At 31.7% G+C, this 16,162-nt stretch overlaps 1 protein-coding gene across 1 annotated transcript in view; it reads right to left on the bottom strand.

Annotated features, from left to right (window-relative positions):
• LOC133204132 (xylan 1,4-beta-xylosidase-like) overlaps window positions 1-16,162 on the bottom strand; it is a 478,456-nt gene that overhangs the window by 416,134 nt on the left and 46,160 nt on the right. The gene's annotated exons all lie outside the window — the stretch shown is intronic.

Genomic DNA, 16,162 nt, shown 5'->3' with positions numbered 1-16,162 from the left:
TTTTATGTACTTGACACTATTGGCATTTTGCACGCTTTAAATACACCTAATTTGCAGATATTTTCCTTCATTCAGCACATTTACTGAATACAAACATGCAATTCAGTATGCCTTTTTTAAGGAAAAAATTCTTATGACTAAGATTAAAATTTTACAACCCTGTAATTTCTTTGTTAATTTTTTAAAAAAGATTATTCACAATATCTTCTAATGTATAGAAATCTAAGATTTTTTGCAACTTATCATAGCTCATATACAGTAAAGAGAATTAGAAAGGTCCACTGGTTTCGTATTTTTCTGAACCAATCGCGGTTGCACACCTTCACTTTTTTTTTTATCATTGTACGACTATGTAGCTTGCATTGTACATGTAAAATGACGCTTTTTTAAATAAATTCAATTATTTATGAAAACACTCCTCTTGACCAGTTTCCATCAAACCTAACAAAACCTATTTTCATTATTATTATTATTATTATTATTATTATTTTTACAGATATTCAACTTTATATATATAAAGTACTGGGTTCCTTTCCGGGCAGATTGATATAATGTAATTGAAAGATTGATTTTTTGTTGTTTTACGTCCCATTCGAGAATTTTTTGCTCTCTTAAAGACGTCACCATATTCTGAAGAAGGGCATCAAATTCAGGCCTGTACTTTGGCCACTGAGCATTAAGTATTCTCTATCGTGAAACCACCTACTTTGACACGGGACCTCGGTTTTTAAGGCCTCATCCGAAAGACCCGTTACTTTCACTTCTAGTGCCGGGAGCTTGGCTAAGAAGCAGTCAGATTAGTTTTGCCCAATGACATTCTTCCAGCATTCGACATCAGATAGTGATAACAAAAATCACCAAGGTAAACATGGTATCCATTTATTTTGTACGCGAAGATAAATGCTTTCGGTTTCAGTGGTAAATTCTTAAGGATAAAAATCGTTTAAGAAGAAGCAACGGAAAATTTTGCTGCATTTTCTTTTTACTTTGGCAAGGCAGTATAATTTTCTTCCGTTTTTGTTTATTATATACTTTTCATATCACGACTTCAGAGACTACATTATACTATAGAGATACAACTAGTGAGATGAATGAAGTTTCAAGCTGCATATTTGTAACTGAGAAAGGGTATTGTAAATGGAATCTAATTATTACGTTCTTCTTCAGGGGAATACGGTATAAACAATCCCTATATCTATACACACTTCCTTCGACCTTTCTAGAAATCGAGTGCAAAATTGACATTATTGTCATTGAACTTTTGGTGCAAATCCTTTTTTGCATTCTTTCCTCATTTTCATTTTTTGCTCACTTCTGATTTAGCTATTAAGTGCGTAACTTTATAATTATCTATATTCTTGTACATCTGTTTAAAATGTATATCACAAAAAAGGAAAGAATGACGTCAGTTAACAGAAGAAATCAAATTTATAAAACGCAAAAGTTAAAAAGTCCACCCCCCTCTAACAATCAAAGGAGGAAACAACCCCAAAATCCTTAAAAAGTCTTTTTAGAAACTATTTCCACCCTTAATTGCACCCGTAGATATTATCATTTATGATGTGCTATGCAAAATTGTAATCAGTCAAAATTATTTCCTTTAAATTAATGTCTGAATGCTTATTGAGAGGTTCATTTACAATAAATTATTTAATGAAAATGGTTGAATGCTGAAACATAAATATTTTTAAAAAATGATCAAAATTTTAATGATATAAAACTGATATTGTAAAGCAATTAAACTATTTTGAGATGTAAAATTGACGATTTATAAAAGGCAAAGGCGAAAAAAAAAACTGGGGTAATTAATCCAAAAAGTTACCAATGACATCAATGATACACATGCTAGGTGTTATTTAAATTTTTATTACATAAGTAAATTTTTGTCTTTGCGCTGTACTATCTCAATATGAAAGCTATTACATGAATTCAATCTTATTCCTGTATGTTTTCTTACTTCTTCTTTTACAAAATACAAAAACCTGTTTGGATGACTCAGTAAATAAAATCATCTATGTAGCAGCAATACCAGTCGTTCCATTCTAAAGTCGTGCCAGGGCTGAGGCCATGAAAAAGTTACTCTCCATTCGCTCGATGGTTGGACGTAAAAGACATGGATTTTTCGGTTGAAACCTTACAACCGGGGATCTGGTGTCTTTCATTTAATTGGTACATGGGTAATCTAGATTGCACAAAATGAATTTCTTATTGCTTGGTCCGAAGATAAAATCTTCATTGACATACATTCAGCTTTCACACTGCAAATGATTAATTGACACGTAAAAATATAAGACTGTGTTATTTTTGTTCCTGATAACCCTTAATTTTATGCTGTATAATGCAATAAGAAAGTAAGCAGGCATTACAAAATTTTAAAATCCCTCGAAACCTTAAATAAAACCAATTTCAGAACTTTTTAAACCTTCATCTTTTTGTCAAAATGCGAACGTTGTATGAAAACACTAGTATGGCTTGCAATGAAATTGGTTGCCTTTACCCATTTCAGTGTATGTTAAATTCACCTTATTTATAATAAAAAATCCAATAAAAATATTTAACATTACTTCAAGAATGTTTATAGGAGAAAACAAATGTATTTAAAACATCAGAACTTTAATTTTACATCTGACTTTTGTTATATTAGCAAAATCCCTCTTTGAAGATTGTAGAGGCTCCCTAAAAGGCATACGACAACAATATTCCAATCAGTTTGTTAATACAAAATAGACTAGAGAAAGTTTACAACAATGAAAACTTTATCATTAAATCGTTTATAACCTATTTTTAAAGAGGTTCACTAGGAGTCATAAATTGGCGAAATTGAAAAATGCAGGTCTTTGATATGTTTAACCTAAAGTTCATCACGTGTTATTCAGCCGTGCAAGAAGATAAAATAAGGATACATGTGTTTATCTTTTTTTATGTCTGTCTTTAAAAATTAGTAATGAACTTAAATTCCACAGTATTATCTAATCGACCAATTAGCATCAATGTAAAAACGAAGAAATGGAAATGTTTGGGGGGGGGGGGGGGGGTCAACTAACTGAAATTTGTGCCAACTTTTATGAATCAACCTGGGCAGCAATAAAAAATAATAATTCTGCCTTGTTTCCTCGGAGCTGAAATATAAAATCAATGATATTTTTCTCAAAGGCATTGAATATTAACGAAAGTGTAGCATGCAATTATAATTTACTAATAATTAAGTGAACTACTTTGACATAAAAAAAGAATTCTCACTTTTAAAAATATTTTTCCCTTACAAATACATATATATGTATATAATTTGGCTGCGTGCTTTAAACGTTAAAAAAAAAAATGCTTATTTCTTGAGACTATCACCTATATTCTTTTCAATTAACAAAAGGAACAAATAAACAATAACGTAGATATTCACACATTTATAGTTGACAAAAATGTTTCAAAGATGGACGATCAGATATGGTTCATGAAAAAAACTCTTATTTATATCCACTTTGCTAAGTGCAAATCATGTCAACATAACAACATACAACATAAAATAAGAAAAACATAGTTAAGTGAGACAAATCGTCATTTTATCACATAAATGATGTAAAAGGACAACATATAAAACAAAGCACATACTGGAATATAAAGGCAAGCAAACAATGGTTTAATCAGACTAGAATCAATGAGAGACATTATGAATAGTCATATACATGCATTAGTTATCCCAGCCAAAACAACTTTAAAATAACTGGGTTAACTAAAAAAAAAATCATACAAATCATAAAAAAATAGCAAAAAGAGGGTCACAAAAGAACAGAAAATACAGTAAAAATGTGGTCTCAAAAGTTCATATAAGTATAAGAGCTTAACTAAATTTGACGGTGGAGATGGTTGTCAATCAGAACAACTAGGCACCTAAAGGATAATGGATCTGAACACAAAATCTGGTGCCAATAAATAATTATTTTTGCTCTTTATTTGACTTAAAGTTTAACTACAACATTATCTCCCCGTGACATATGCATTTGATAAAACTCTTAACATTTAGAAACTGCCACAGTATAATGTTCACTAGCAGATTTTACAAAATTTCGAACATTTTGATATCAGAAATCCCTCCTAGTTTGAATTTGGAAAATAATGAACTTAAAAATCTGGAACTGAATTCCATGAATAATTGATAAAAGATCATAAGGTGCAAAAAGATATGCGATTTTCTCTCTCTCTTTTTAAAAAGTATTTTTTAAAAATAATTGTAACATTGTTAACATTTTATCTAGTAACACATCAGAGTTATATCTATTCATGAATTTTAAAGATAAAAAAACTGTGATTGATCTCAAACTCTATTAAAAATATGAATTGTGGACATATCAAAAATATGGACCCCTTGATACCCAAGGACTGAGATCGGGTGTCTTCTGATTGCCAATGCACTGAATGCAATTGAGGTTAGCAAAGTAATCTCCTGCATGATATTTGAACCGTGTATAACACCTTGAGAAAAATAGTATCTGCAGGTTATTGTGTCAGTTATGAGATTTAATTTGCATAAATTGTAATTTTAATCATAAGAGGCAAATTACAAATGTTTGTGTGCAATATATTCGTAAAGTGCATGATTAAGTACAAAGGCAAGGGGTCTTGCATTCATGCAGGCTCCCTGAAGTAAGATATCATGAGTTGTTTTTCAGTTGCTAAATTTATTTATGTCAATCTTTAGAAGTGTAACAAATTAAACTCTTGACAGGTAGAAAAAAGATATAGACCCCTAGCCTGGAAACACCAGAGGTGAAATCAGGTGTCTTCTTTATAAGCAAACCTTTCATTTAAAGAGATTGACAATGCGCTGAGTGCAAATTTCTTAAAGTAATCTCCTGCATACGCAATATGTGTTCCGTGTGTAAGGCCTTGAGAATAATAAAATCAGTGGGTTATTATGTGAGATTTATATTGCATGGGATGTTAATCATAAAAGGCAAAAAAAAAAAAAAAAAAAAAAAAAAAAAAAAAAAATGGCTGTATACGGTATAATCGTAAAGTTCATGACTTAAGTCAAACGGCGGATGGGTTATATCGATATCCCCCCTCCAAAATAGGTTACCTTGGGTTGATTTTTTCTAAAGATAAATGTGTCAATGCCCATCTCATTACAAAAAAGAAAGTCATTCCTAGTAAAAGACAAATATGTATTACATTAATTTTTAATTAATTGATTTTTATATAAATAATAAAATAAAAGTTGTACCTCAATTCAGGGTGTTGCTAGATGTTGGTTTCGCAATACATTGAGCATGTATACTCATTTAAATAAAAAAGTATTTAATCGAATGATATATAAAATATTTTGTTCATTTACCGTTTCTGTCTTAATTGTTTTATTTCCAAAACATTTACATTTTAAATGATAATTATTTATACATGTATATCACATTTCAGGATACGTTTACCACCTTAAATTTGTGTTATGCACCGTTGACTTTGCCATACTTAAATACCTTATGCATGAATTCAATATGAACATTTAATTATTTTCAGTTGTTTAAAGTGAAAAAAATGTTTAAAAAAATGAAATATGGAGATAATGAATAGTATTGAAGCTCAAAAGTCCATTCAAACAATACAAATCAGGACCAGAGCAAACACGGACCTCTAAAACATCAGAGGTGGGATCAAGTACCATGAGGGAATGAGCATCCTATGCCGACCGGTCACACTCGCCGTGTGCTCCTTGTCATGATCGGGAAAAACGGAGAATCCATAGACAATTCAGTGTGTAAATAATGGTCTAACAATTAGTATGAAAAAGGTCAGTCAGCATTTGACTTAATGATAGACAGAACTTGCGAAATGCTGATTTAAACGAGACTGTTGAAATCCTTGTTTCCTCAACTTCTTTGTCAATAGCTTGCCTCGTTTTAGAAATTGTTCGAACGTGGAGCATGCTCTTGCGTATCGAATCAACTGGGAGATATAAACCCCATATGCAGGTTATAAGGTATATTACGACATAAGTAAGGGAAGATGACAATAGAAAATTTGAAATCATCATATGTAAGCAATTCTGTGAGGAAATTATCTAAACCAAAATGTTGTTGGGATCTAGTTTACTCATTAAGGGAAACAAACTTGCCGTGGAGGATTCGTCGAAAAGAAACATAAAAAATATTTTTTTATAATTAAATGTAAGTTTATTAATAGTTGGAACAAATATTGAGCGAAATATTCAAGAGAGAGAGAGAGAGAGAGAGAGAGAGAGAGAGAGAGAGAGAGAATCGTTTGAAGTGAGGTAAAGGATGCATGTTTTATATGACTTGAATGTAGAAGTTTATGCAAGAATTTCTTTATATTTACGACACTTTTTTTATATTTTGATTTCAGGTCGATCAAAAAAGTAACAGATTTAAGCTAGGGTGTCACATGACTTTTAAGTCTATTACGTATTGTAGTGTTGCATGGTGCCTAAGATAGAAATTTGTTGATTTAAAGGCCAGAAGTCAAGGATATTGATTGAAATTCATAATGTTGTAAACATCATAATGATTCATTGAATGGAGAGTGTGTTTTTGAATAATGTTGCGAGGGGATGCACGGCTTTAAGGGTGATGTAATCCATTATAGCTTAGCGTAACAACAGTTTTCCTGAAACTCTTAGTAACTTTTATCCTTCAGGAAATATATATTGTGCCAACTTTGAATTCAATGCTTGTGAAAAATACAAAATACAAGCACCATAAAGTGAACTCAGATTAACATTTTTACTTCATGTCCTGAATGGTGGTATCCATTTTTTTCTTTCTGTGTGTCTGCATTTAAAAAAAAGCAAGGGTTTTATATTTTTTTCCAGGTGAAGACTAAGATTAAAAGGTGCATGAATAACAGATTTTATTTCAGGACACATGCTTCAAACAAAAAATTTGGTACATGAATTGATATATATTATTAGACATATTTTGGACGTAATTTTGTTGAAAATGATATCATTTTAAAAAAGAATTTATAACATATATGATTTTCAGATTTCTTTCTTTTTGCTAACACTATAAATCTATACAATTTTCAATCACCTCATAGGACATTATTCAGAAAGATTGAATGAAATGTAAAACTTATGCCGTTAAACTTATTCATGTTATTTATATAAACATAGAATTAGTAATGTGCATGATTTTTGAAAAAAAAAAGTTTGTATAATCTGTTCTTAACGTGGGGCATCGGAATGTACAATGTTCTGTTCTATCTACTTATTACTTCCTCATGTTTAATATGTAGCAGTTAATATACGAATTTGCATATTCTGTGCCCTCTATATTACCCCAATATTTATTTTGAAATACATGTAATAAATAAAATACTGAATATTTTGCAACACATATTAAATTCAGAGAGTTTTATTAAACATTTTTCCAGTATTAAGATGTACATAAACTATAATAATTGAAAGTGGGCTTTACTGTCGGAAAATACTTTTATGGAAAATGCTTCCTACGGTAGAAATTTCCTACAAATTATATCATTTACCACCAACAGAGTACTCTACATGATTTTGTGCAAGCAGTCATTTAAACGCCCTAGTTACCCTTAGCTCATGTATCAAGGACTTAGATATCTACAGAAGACTGAGACAAAAATATTTTATCTGAGCGAGTTATGCCATGTATTTTGTTATTGTAAAAATGTACAATGTTATGTATTTTGTTCACCCTTAACCGATATAAGATTATCATCAGATTTTATCTCCCTACAAGGCCAGCCTTGGGTAACAATGTGCATGAAAATGATACATTTGACAACGTGATATGACAATCGATCGATAAAAACCACTGTAATAGTAGATGTAATAATATCGTCATCATTTAAAAATATGTCTGCAATGCATAATGTTTACCAGACTAGCAATGTTATATTTACTTTTCTATTATAAATATTACAAAGTGATAAGAACTTGAAATTTCTTGCTTGTACCATAATAAAGAGAGTAATCATCTTTTCTCACAATTTCAATTCTTTTGTCACTTAGAAACTTGATCGCCGGGTATGAGGGAAATTACCTGTACATACACATATAAACATAGAAAATAGGTAGGAGTAAATAAAAAAGGACAAGTATATAAAAAATGCAAATATACAGCCAGTTGAAAAGAGTTCAGAAGGTGCAGAGAGCTATAAAATTTTTCTTTACGAATTACGAATTTATAAATCACATTTCATGATTTCTACCCAGATTAACAAAATGGGAATACATTTTACCGGTAGTTTATTCGTCGTCGAATTTAATCCAAGATTATGTTACGAAGTGTGTAATTTTTCCTTATTATATTTTTGGAAAATGAAACTGTTTTTAAATTTAAAGTTATCATTTTAAACTTGTGGGGGTTAATCGTCTGAACAACTACATGCACCATTTTAACGACACATTGACATGAGTAAGACATAGTTCATATGATAATACATGTAAAGTGATATCAACAACAGATGCACCTGCATATATGACATTTCATCTTCGTAAATTAGGTAGTGATAGGAAAATGGAAAATGTGTCAACAAATATGTACTTGCATACTTGTAGGAATTTATAGTCAAAATTCAACGACATTCTTTCCTACGCAATCTTTTTAAACATAGTTCATTACAGGAATAATCTATGTACAAAATAAAAATTTAGCCTATTGTTAAGATTTATCTTATGTGGATTTTCCAAAAGAATATCCAAATCCTAGCTGCAAAGTCAACCCACCAATTTTCAATGCTTTATAAAAGGATAAGAAATGTTGAATTTGCAAACAAGCTATTTTGCAATTTATGTTATTTTGATTGAGAGACATGGACTGTAAAAAACATTTGCTGTTACTGTTCGCTGTCATTGCTGCCCAACAGAGTCTCTGCCATGGTAAGTGGATTAACTTTTATTAGTAATTTTTTTTGGATGAATTTTGACGCAACATTTTAAATTTGCAAACTGTTTCTTTAATTTCAGTAACCAAAAGATGCTGTTCTTTTTAAAGGCTAAATAAATGAACTTTATCTCTTGTTTCATGTGCTTCTTGTCTGTCAAGATGAATATCAACGGATAAACAAAACAAAACAAAAAAAAAAAAAGAATGAAAAAAAAAAAGAATTCTCTGATACATAATCAAGGGTAGACGAAAAAATAGTAAGCATGTCAATTTCTAGAACAAATATTTTATCGCTCGTGTTCAAATTCCCAGATATTCGTTTTTTGTAACCATAGAATGATTTTTGCCCAGAAAATTTTTCCACAGAAAAGTTTGTCATGATTTTATACATTTCAATAACTAAACATTTGCTCTAGATACTTAATTCACAACTCTGTAATTTCTTTGTTAAAAAATTATTTTTCTAGAGGATGCATAACAATATCTTCTGATATAAAACAAATGTAGTATTTTTTTTACTTACCATAGCTTGGATACTATTTAGAGAATCGGAAAATTTTGTGAAAAGGTCAAATGGTTTAGGCTTATGTTTCCGGGTGTGTCTGCGCCAAGCATGGTTGCACATCTTCACTGAACTTTGCTAACCATTAAACATGCATAAGCTGGTTAAGATGTTTTTATTGAAGCATTTTAAATGAAATTAATTCTCTTAGGAAATACTCCTCCTGAATTATTTCCAACAAACTTAATAAAACTGTTCTTTAATTTGTTGATAGCATTCAGCATTACTCAGATAAAGGACTGAGACTCTTCCCGGGGAAAGTTTTATGTTGTTTTTCGTCCATTTAGAATTTTTTCACTCATACAGAGACGTCACCATATACCGGCGAATGACTTCAAATGTAGACCTAAACCCAGAACTGAGTTCCATTGAGAAGTGAGAGATCTTTATGGTGCCTATACGTACCGTGATTCTGGTCATCGTTTTATTCAAAAGTTTAAATCCGAATGACCCGTGACGTTCACTTCTCGTACCGGGTGTTTGGCGAAGGAAGAGACACTACCTATGATTACGTCTTAGGTTTAAGACTGCGCGGCGAACAAAAATCAAACTCGGGCCACCCGATCACGAAGCAAACGCTCTACCACTAGGTGTATTTCAAAGAAGATGAGACCAATCAAAATATCCAATAATCAACGAATCAAAATAACCAAAATAATGAAAACTTATTTCCATGTACTGCAAATGTTGATTTGCTCAAATCAACTCCAGGGACCTGTTTCATAAAAAGTTCTTAGTTTTAGAGTTAATTTTAGTCTAGTTCCGGGGGTACTCAAAAACTGAGTCGGGCTTATTTTGTATTTTAGAAAGCGGCGTAAATCTAGTCTTATTAAAGGGAGACAAAAGACCTTAATAATAATAAGAGACAGTAGAATCAGTATAAGGTCTTCCGTGAAGATAAAAGACCTTAATAATAAAACAAGACGAAAACAATTGGGAATCGCCAAAAGTCGAAAGTCCTAAAAACGAAAGTAATGGGGCTTTTCGTCTGAAAGCAAAAAATCCTTAAAAAAAGAGGAAAACAATAAGGCTTTTAGCTGAAGTCGAAAAGTCTTAATAAAACAAGACTTATACAATAGAACTGTTTACCTGAAAGCGAAAAAACTTAATAATAGAAGGAAAACAATTAGGTCTTCCGAAAGAAATCGTAAGAACTAAATAATAATAATCAGTTTTACTGGGTTGTTGCGGGGAATATACTTTAAATATTCTGAAAGAAAAATTGCATTGCTGCTTAACTGAAGATTATTCAAAAATATTTAATTGCCTAAATTAAAAGTGTGTGAAATCAGTACGAAATAAAATCGATTTCTGTGACTTTAAGATTACGGTCACGGTCAATACTACATCCCTGTACTTCCAGAACCATGTTTTTTTTATAAGCTTGTTGATTCTGATCTTTTTTGTTGTTAATGTTGTTGATTTTTAGCCCATCCCAGAAGTGCATAATGGCAATATGGCCTTGAAAGAAATTATGACCAGACTAGCTTTGTATTAGGCTACAAAACATTACATAGAAAATAATACATACCCTTTTCCATATCACATCCTGTATCAGCTTGAGACACCAATATTAGCCAGAGGGCTGATACAGAATTTGATGTGGAAAAGGGTATGTTTTATTGTGTTTATTACATATTTCTCATTTATTTTATATATTTAGTATATAAAATATAATCATGCACTGATTACTGATATTTAAAGAAAGTAATTTAAAATAAACAGAATGTGAAAAAATAGATGTATTATCACAAGTAATGCTTTTAAGGTTTAATTTACCAGGGGTGTGATATAATTCCGTATCAGCTCTGCAGATCCATATCAGGATCCGTACCAGCCCTGCATGGCTGATATGGCTATTGTGACGTCAGGCATATCACATATGCAAAAACCATTATTTATTACTCAGTATGTAATAAATCTGTATAATGTGCATTGCATGTGCCATATACAAAAGGACTAAGAAGTAATATCATTAGAAGTAAGATGATTTCGCAGGTAGGTTAAGGCTTCCCGTACAATATCACAGTGCACTCTGTGCCTTCACTTCTCTGAACTACCAAAATATGACGTCATAATGGAAAATGACGTCCAGTCACTGCCAACTTGAGGTGTTATGACGGGGAGAGTGTCATGAACTTTACACTTTATTTCAAACTGCATGTAAAATGCTAGATAGCTATTGCAAAATTCACGGGTCGTTAAAGTTTTTTTAAGCCTTATATGTCCGAATATTTTAAAAATACACCGCTTACCTACCCTTGATTGAAATTCAGCATGTTCAAAATGCTTATGAAAAATATACTTTTGAAATGTACTCTGTTTTATATCAGTGGTTGGAGGTAGAATTTATTTTGTGTGTAAAAAAGAGTCTGGCGCAGGTGATTAATGAGGACTAATCTGAGAATTTTTGTGGAAATCTGTAAGAAGAGGTTGTTCTCTAAATGAATCTTGCTTGGGAAAAATGTGTGTTGGCTTTGTTTTAATACATACATGTATTACGATATTGTGTGGAAAATACCCTCAAATTAGTAGGTAAATTGAATTTCTCACGAAATATTTTGTACCCAAGTAATACTATGACTTTCCCCAGGCACATTTCGGGTACACAAGGATACTCTGAGTTTATTTATATAACAATATGTTAATAATTATTGTGTTAATCAGCTGCGCCAAAGCGATTTATATGAAACAATTCAAAAAATTATAAATGACCGTCACGTGATCAACAAAGTCATGTGATATTATACCAAATGTGTTAATAAAAGCCGAGGAAACCCGCTTTATAAATTGGAAGTACTAAAGTTCAATACTTATAAATTAAAACCAAAACCGACCTCGCAAAGACATGTTATGTTTTGAGCGCATTTTAAAGCTTCGGGAAGCCTTAACATAGTTGCGTTTATCCAGCATGAAAAAATTGTCTAATCAGGTTGAGACAACTGCACAAACATTGTTGCTATGGTTTCTTCAGCCGGATGCAACTGAAGTCCTCATACACCATTCCAAATTATTCTACCTGGCAAGTTGATACTAGTTTCCTGCCGCATCGTCCGCCCAGTACGGTATTGATGATCCGATAATCCAGATGGAAACACTTGGAAAACTCTGTTGAAATTAGTCGAATAATGAATCGCGTAAGGACAGATGATACAAACAAAAATATGGATGCCTGGATTGGTATAAATTTTTTGACCTATTTTGGTTATAAATGATGTGACTAATAAATTTCTAAAATATTAAAAATTTGTAAACTTTCTATGATGTCCAAAATCCAACCTTTCTGCAACCATCCTTATTAATCTATGCAATTTTTTGTTACTTAAAATCCCATTATTGTGAAACCCTGAATGAAAAATTAAAATCTGAGTTGTTAAACTTATTCATTTTACTCATATAGATATAACTTAGGTTGTTATTTTCAGGATATTTGATAAAAGTTTGTATCATCTGTCCTTCAAGTGAATCAGATTGTTTTTTAACAAAAAAATTTTCCAAATGACCAAAGACAAGTTAAGTAAATTTATGAGTTCCATTTTTATTGAAAAGGCAGCTGTCAATGATATCAAAAAGCCTGGACTTTAATTTATCGTGGGGAATGGTTGTGTATAAAGCTGAAAAGTCGTAAGTTTTTAAGCTGTTGATTTTGGTGAAATCTTGTGATTTCAAATTTTCCAAAAGTTCCTTGGAATTTTTAAGTATCTATATCTGATTTACACCACTTCTCGAATATATTGTTGCACAGTACTCTTGAAGTTTCTCCTTCACTACTGTTAATATCTTAGTGAGGAGTAAAGAAAGAGGCTTGGTTGAACATTTACTGGAACCCGCTATGTATCTTTGTAAGGATTTTTTTTATTAAGTTTCGGTATCCAATATAGATATGGTTATTCAAATTCATTTTGGTTGTTTGAAATGTTAAAAATATTCAAAACTGACATATGATTTTGAAGAATTTCTACCTTAGAAAGAGAACTATGAGTACAAGTTGGATTACCACTTGTAGAATTAAATCCAAGTTCTTCTAAAATACATTTAATATAATGAGCCTTACAAACAAAGACAATGTTGTTACCTGCTTTGTCAGCAGGGACCAGTACATACTGATCATGTAATCTATCTAATTCTTATTTCACTTCTTGATTATTGAATACAGAAGGATAGATTGCTCTCATATTGCCCCTCAATCTTTTAATGCGCGATTTTAACATACATCTGATACATTCAATCCATTCTGACAAAGTGTCAAGGTCTTCTTTTTCATGTCCGGCCCATCGCCTGGCGTAATCCTCTACAGAATCCAATCCATAATATTTATGGAATTCCGACGCCAATTGAAGGATCGGGGTTCCCTATATTGAGGACCTTTTAAAATAAGTGATCTAAGGTCCTCATTATTAACCATATTTACGTCACCAGTATCTACGTGTCCAGCAGGTCTATAGTTATAGAGTGAAGAAGAACATGAAAACGATGGAGGATTATGTTGCAGATATTCGATATCCAGGCCCTGTAAAGTTTTCTTGTAATTAAAAAGCTTGGAAGCAATAGTCGATGTATATTTGTAGGAAATACAAGGTGTAATCTTAAACTTGAAATATGGTGGAATACAAGATTGGACCCTTTTGTAATTAAGAATATTATTTATATTAACCGCGTCAATTCCTTTGTTGACATATTGAAGTTTAAGGAAAAAACGGATTGTTTTAGCTGCATTTTCTTCAGTAAAACGTGGGGTTTTAAAAAGCCTATGATTTACAATATCCATGATCACAAATCCGAGGGTATATTCTGGTGTCGAGGAATCAAAAAATGGACTTTCCTTGACCTTTTAGAACACTATTTAAAAGTTTCAAAGGAACAGAGTAAAGTTTGGTGCGAATATGATGTAGACCTAACTGTTGATCTACGTAAGGTTGTAATGAATCAAAAGAGACATAGTGTATTAAAGGTTTATTGTAAGACCGAAGCCTATGACTACGCTTAAGTCTCTGTGTATGGTTAAAAAGTCCCATCACATTTACATTTTTACACTGTGGACTGGAAAGATTTCCAATACTATCGACATTGTCATTACATTCATAGGGAAAGGCTGTCCATAGTTTTCTAATCCAAAATTCTTCTCGTTCTCTACAGAAAGGTGTACTCAGTGATGGACTGTTTGTGTGGTGGTAAATCTTTTCTGGAATTCTAACATTCATTGACAAAATAGAATGATCAGGTAATTTAAAATGCATATATAAAAGCTGCTGACCCCCATTATTTATTTGAAATCTATGATCTTATATTCTTCCATTAAGTGATCCCTTGGTTTTACCAACATAAACAAGTTCACAAAGATTACATTATATTCTATTCCGTAGACAAAATTAGAAGATTTGCAGTTCAGATTTTCCAAAGGTTTGGTATAGGAGCCCTGTCCAGTAAGATTACTGGTGAAAGAAGTGTTAGTTATCAAAATGTCACAGGGTTTACAGTTTTTCGCAGAAAATTGTGAAATAGAAGACATGGGATCAGAAAAGGAATCTTCAAATATATCTCTAATAGAAACCTTACATTTTTTTCAATTTTTTGTATGAACTATTGGTTTTATACCAAGACTGGGAATCTGAAGACAGTACATATGACATATGTTTAATATCCCTGAGGATTATCCGAGGGGCACCGAATGAACTCCTTGAGTCTGTGTCCCTTGTAGACTCAAAAGAAATTTCTTCCCGGATTTTCCGTTGCTTGCTCTTGCACTTACGTCATCTCAAAATTAAACAAAAACATAAAATGTGCAGCATTCTTACTTTGTCAAAAGAAAAAGTATGGATTGCAAACTTTATTTGCAATTTCTTTGTCTCGTTGTTGTGGTTAATGTTGCTTTGGGCATTCGTAAGTTATTTGCAAAAATCATTTTACAATTAATTTTGAATTTAATTACTTTGATCTAATTTTCTGCTATTAAAAATGTATCTGTTACAGAGCTAAGCAGTGGAAATTGCTTATACGTCCTTAATGACACCCCGGTCGAAAGGACTTTAAATAAAACAACTCAGATTTGTTGTCAAAAATCAGGAGTTCACGATAAATATAATCTTGGACAGGAAGTGAAATGTTGTGGAGGTAAGTATTATGATATACATATACATATGATATATTATTCATAATAAAAACAAAACTTTAATAATTTCTAATTTTTCTTGAAATCTTCAAAAGCTATTCTTTTTAATCGAGTGTATACCTGAATAGAGTTTTCAACCAGTTTAACCTTGCCTTGCCACATCATATTAATGCTTCGTCAAATCTGCTTTGCAAGATACAAGTATTCGATTTTTTCTATTTTCAATAGCTATTTATGCAAAGTTAACGACTTTGGAACTTTAATGATTAAGCTTTCTAAAGGCTTTAAGTTTAACATGTGATGGAACCTGAGGAAATGAAATCTCAGTCATTAAATACTTATGAGATTAGAGTATGTTGTTCTGTTTCTCGCATAATCACCGGTGTTAGATAGCAGTGTGAGATTTTCCTGTCTTACACTGTGTATTACTACCCTGTGAACTGAACTACTTTTTACATGTTTACATGGTGAACGGTACTTCTTTTTATATGTTTATATGGTGGACTGTTAGTCCCCGCAGGTCTCTACAGCTCAGTAGCTAAGTACTTCGGTACTAGCTTGAAAATTACGGATATATATTTAATTGCTGTGGTAAAATTTTCAAAATTAATGATTTTCTCCCTA

Source organism: Saccostrea echinata, unplaced genomic scaffold (assembly GCF_033153115.1).
Source record: "Saccostrea echinata isolate AGI-Se365-2 ecotype Australia unplaced genomic scaffold, CSIRO_AGI_Sech_v1 ptg000052l, whole genome shotgun sequence".
In the NCBI taxonomy this organism is placed as follows: Eukaryota; Metazoa; Mollusca; class Bivalvia; order Ostreida; family Ostreidae; genus Saccostrea; species Saccostrea echinata.
Note: the sequence above shows the minus strand (reverse complement) of the source record. Positions and strands in the feature narration are given on the sequence as shown.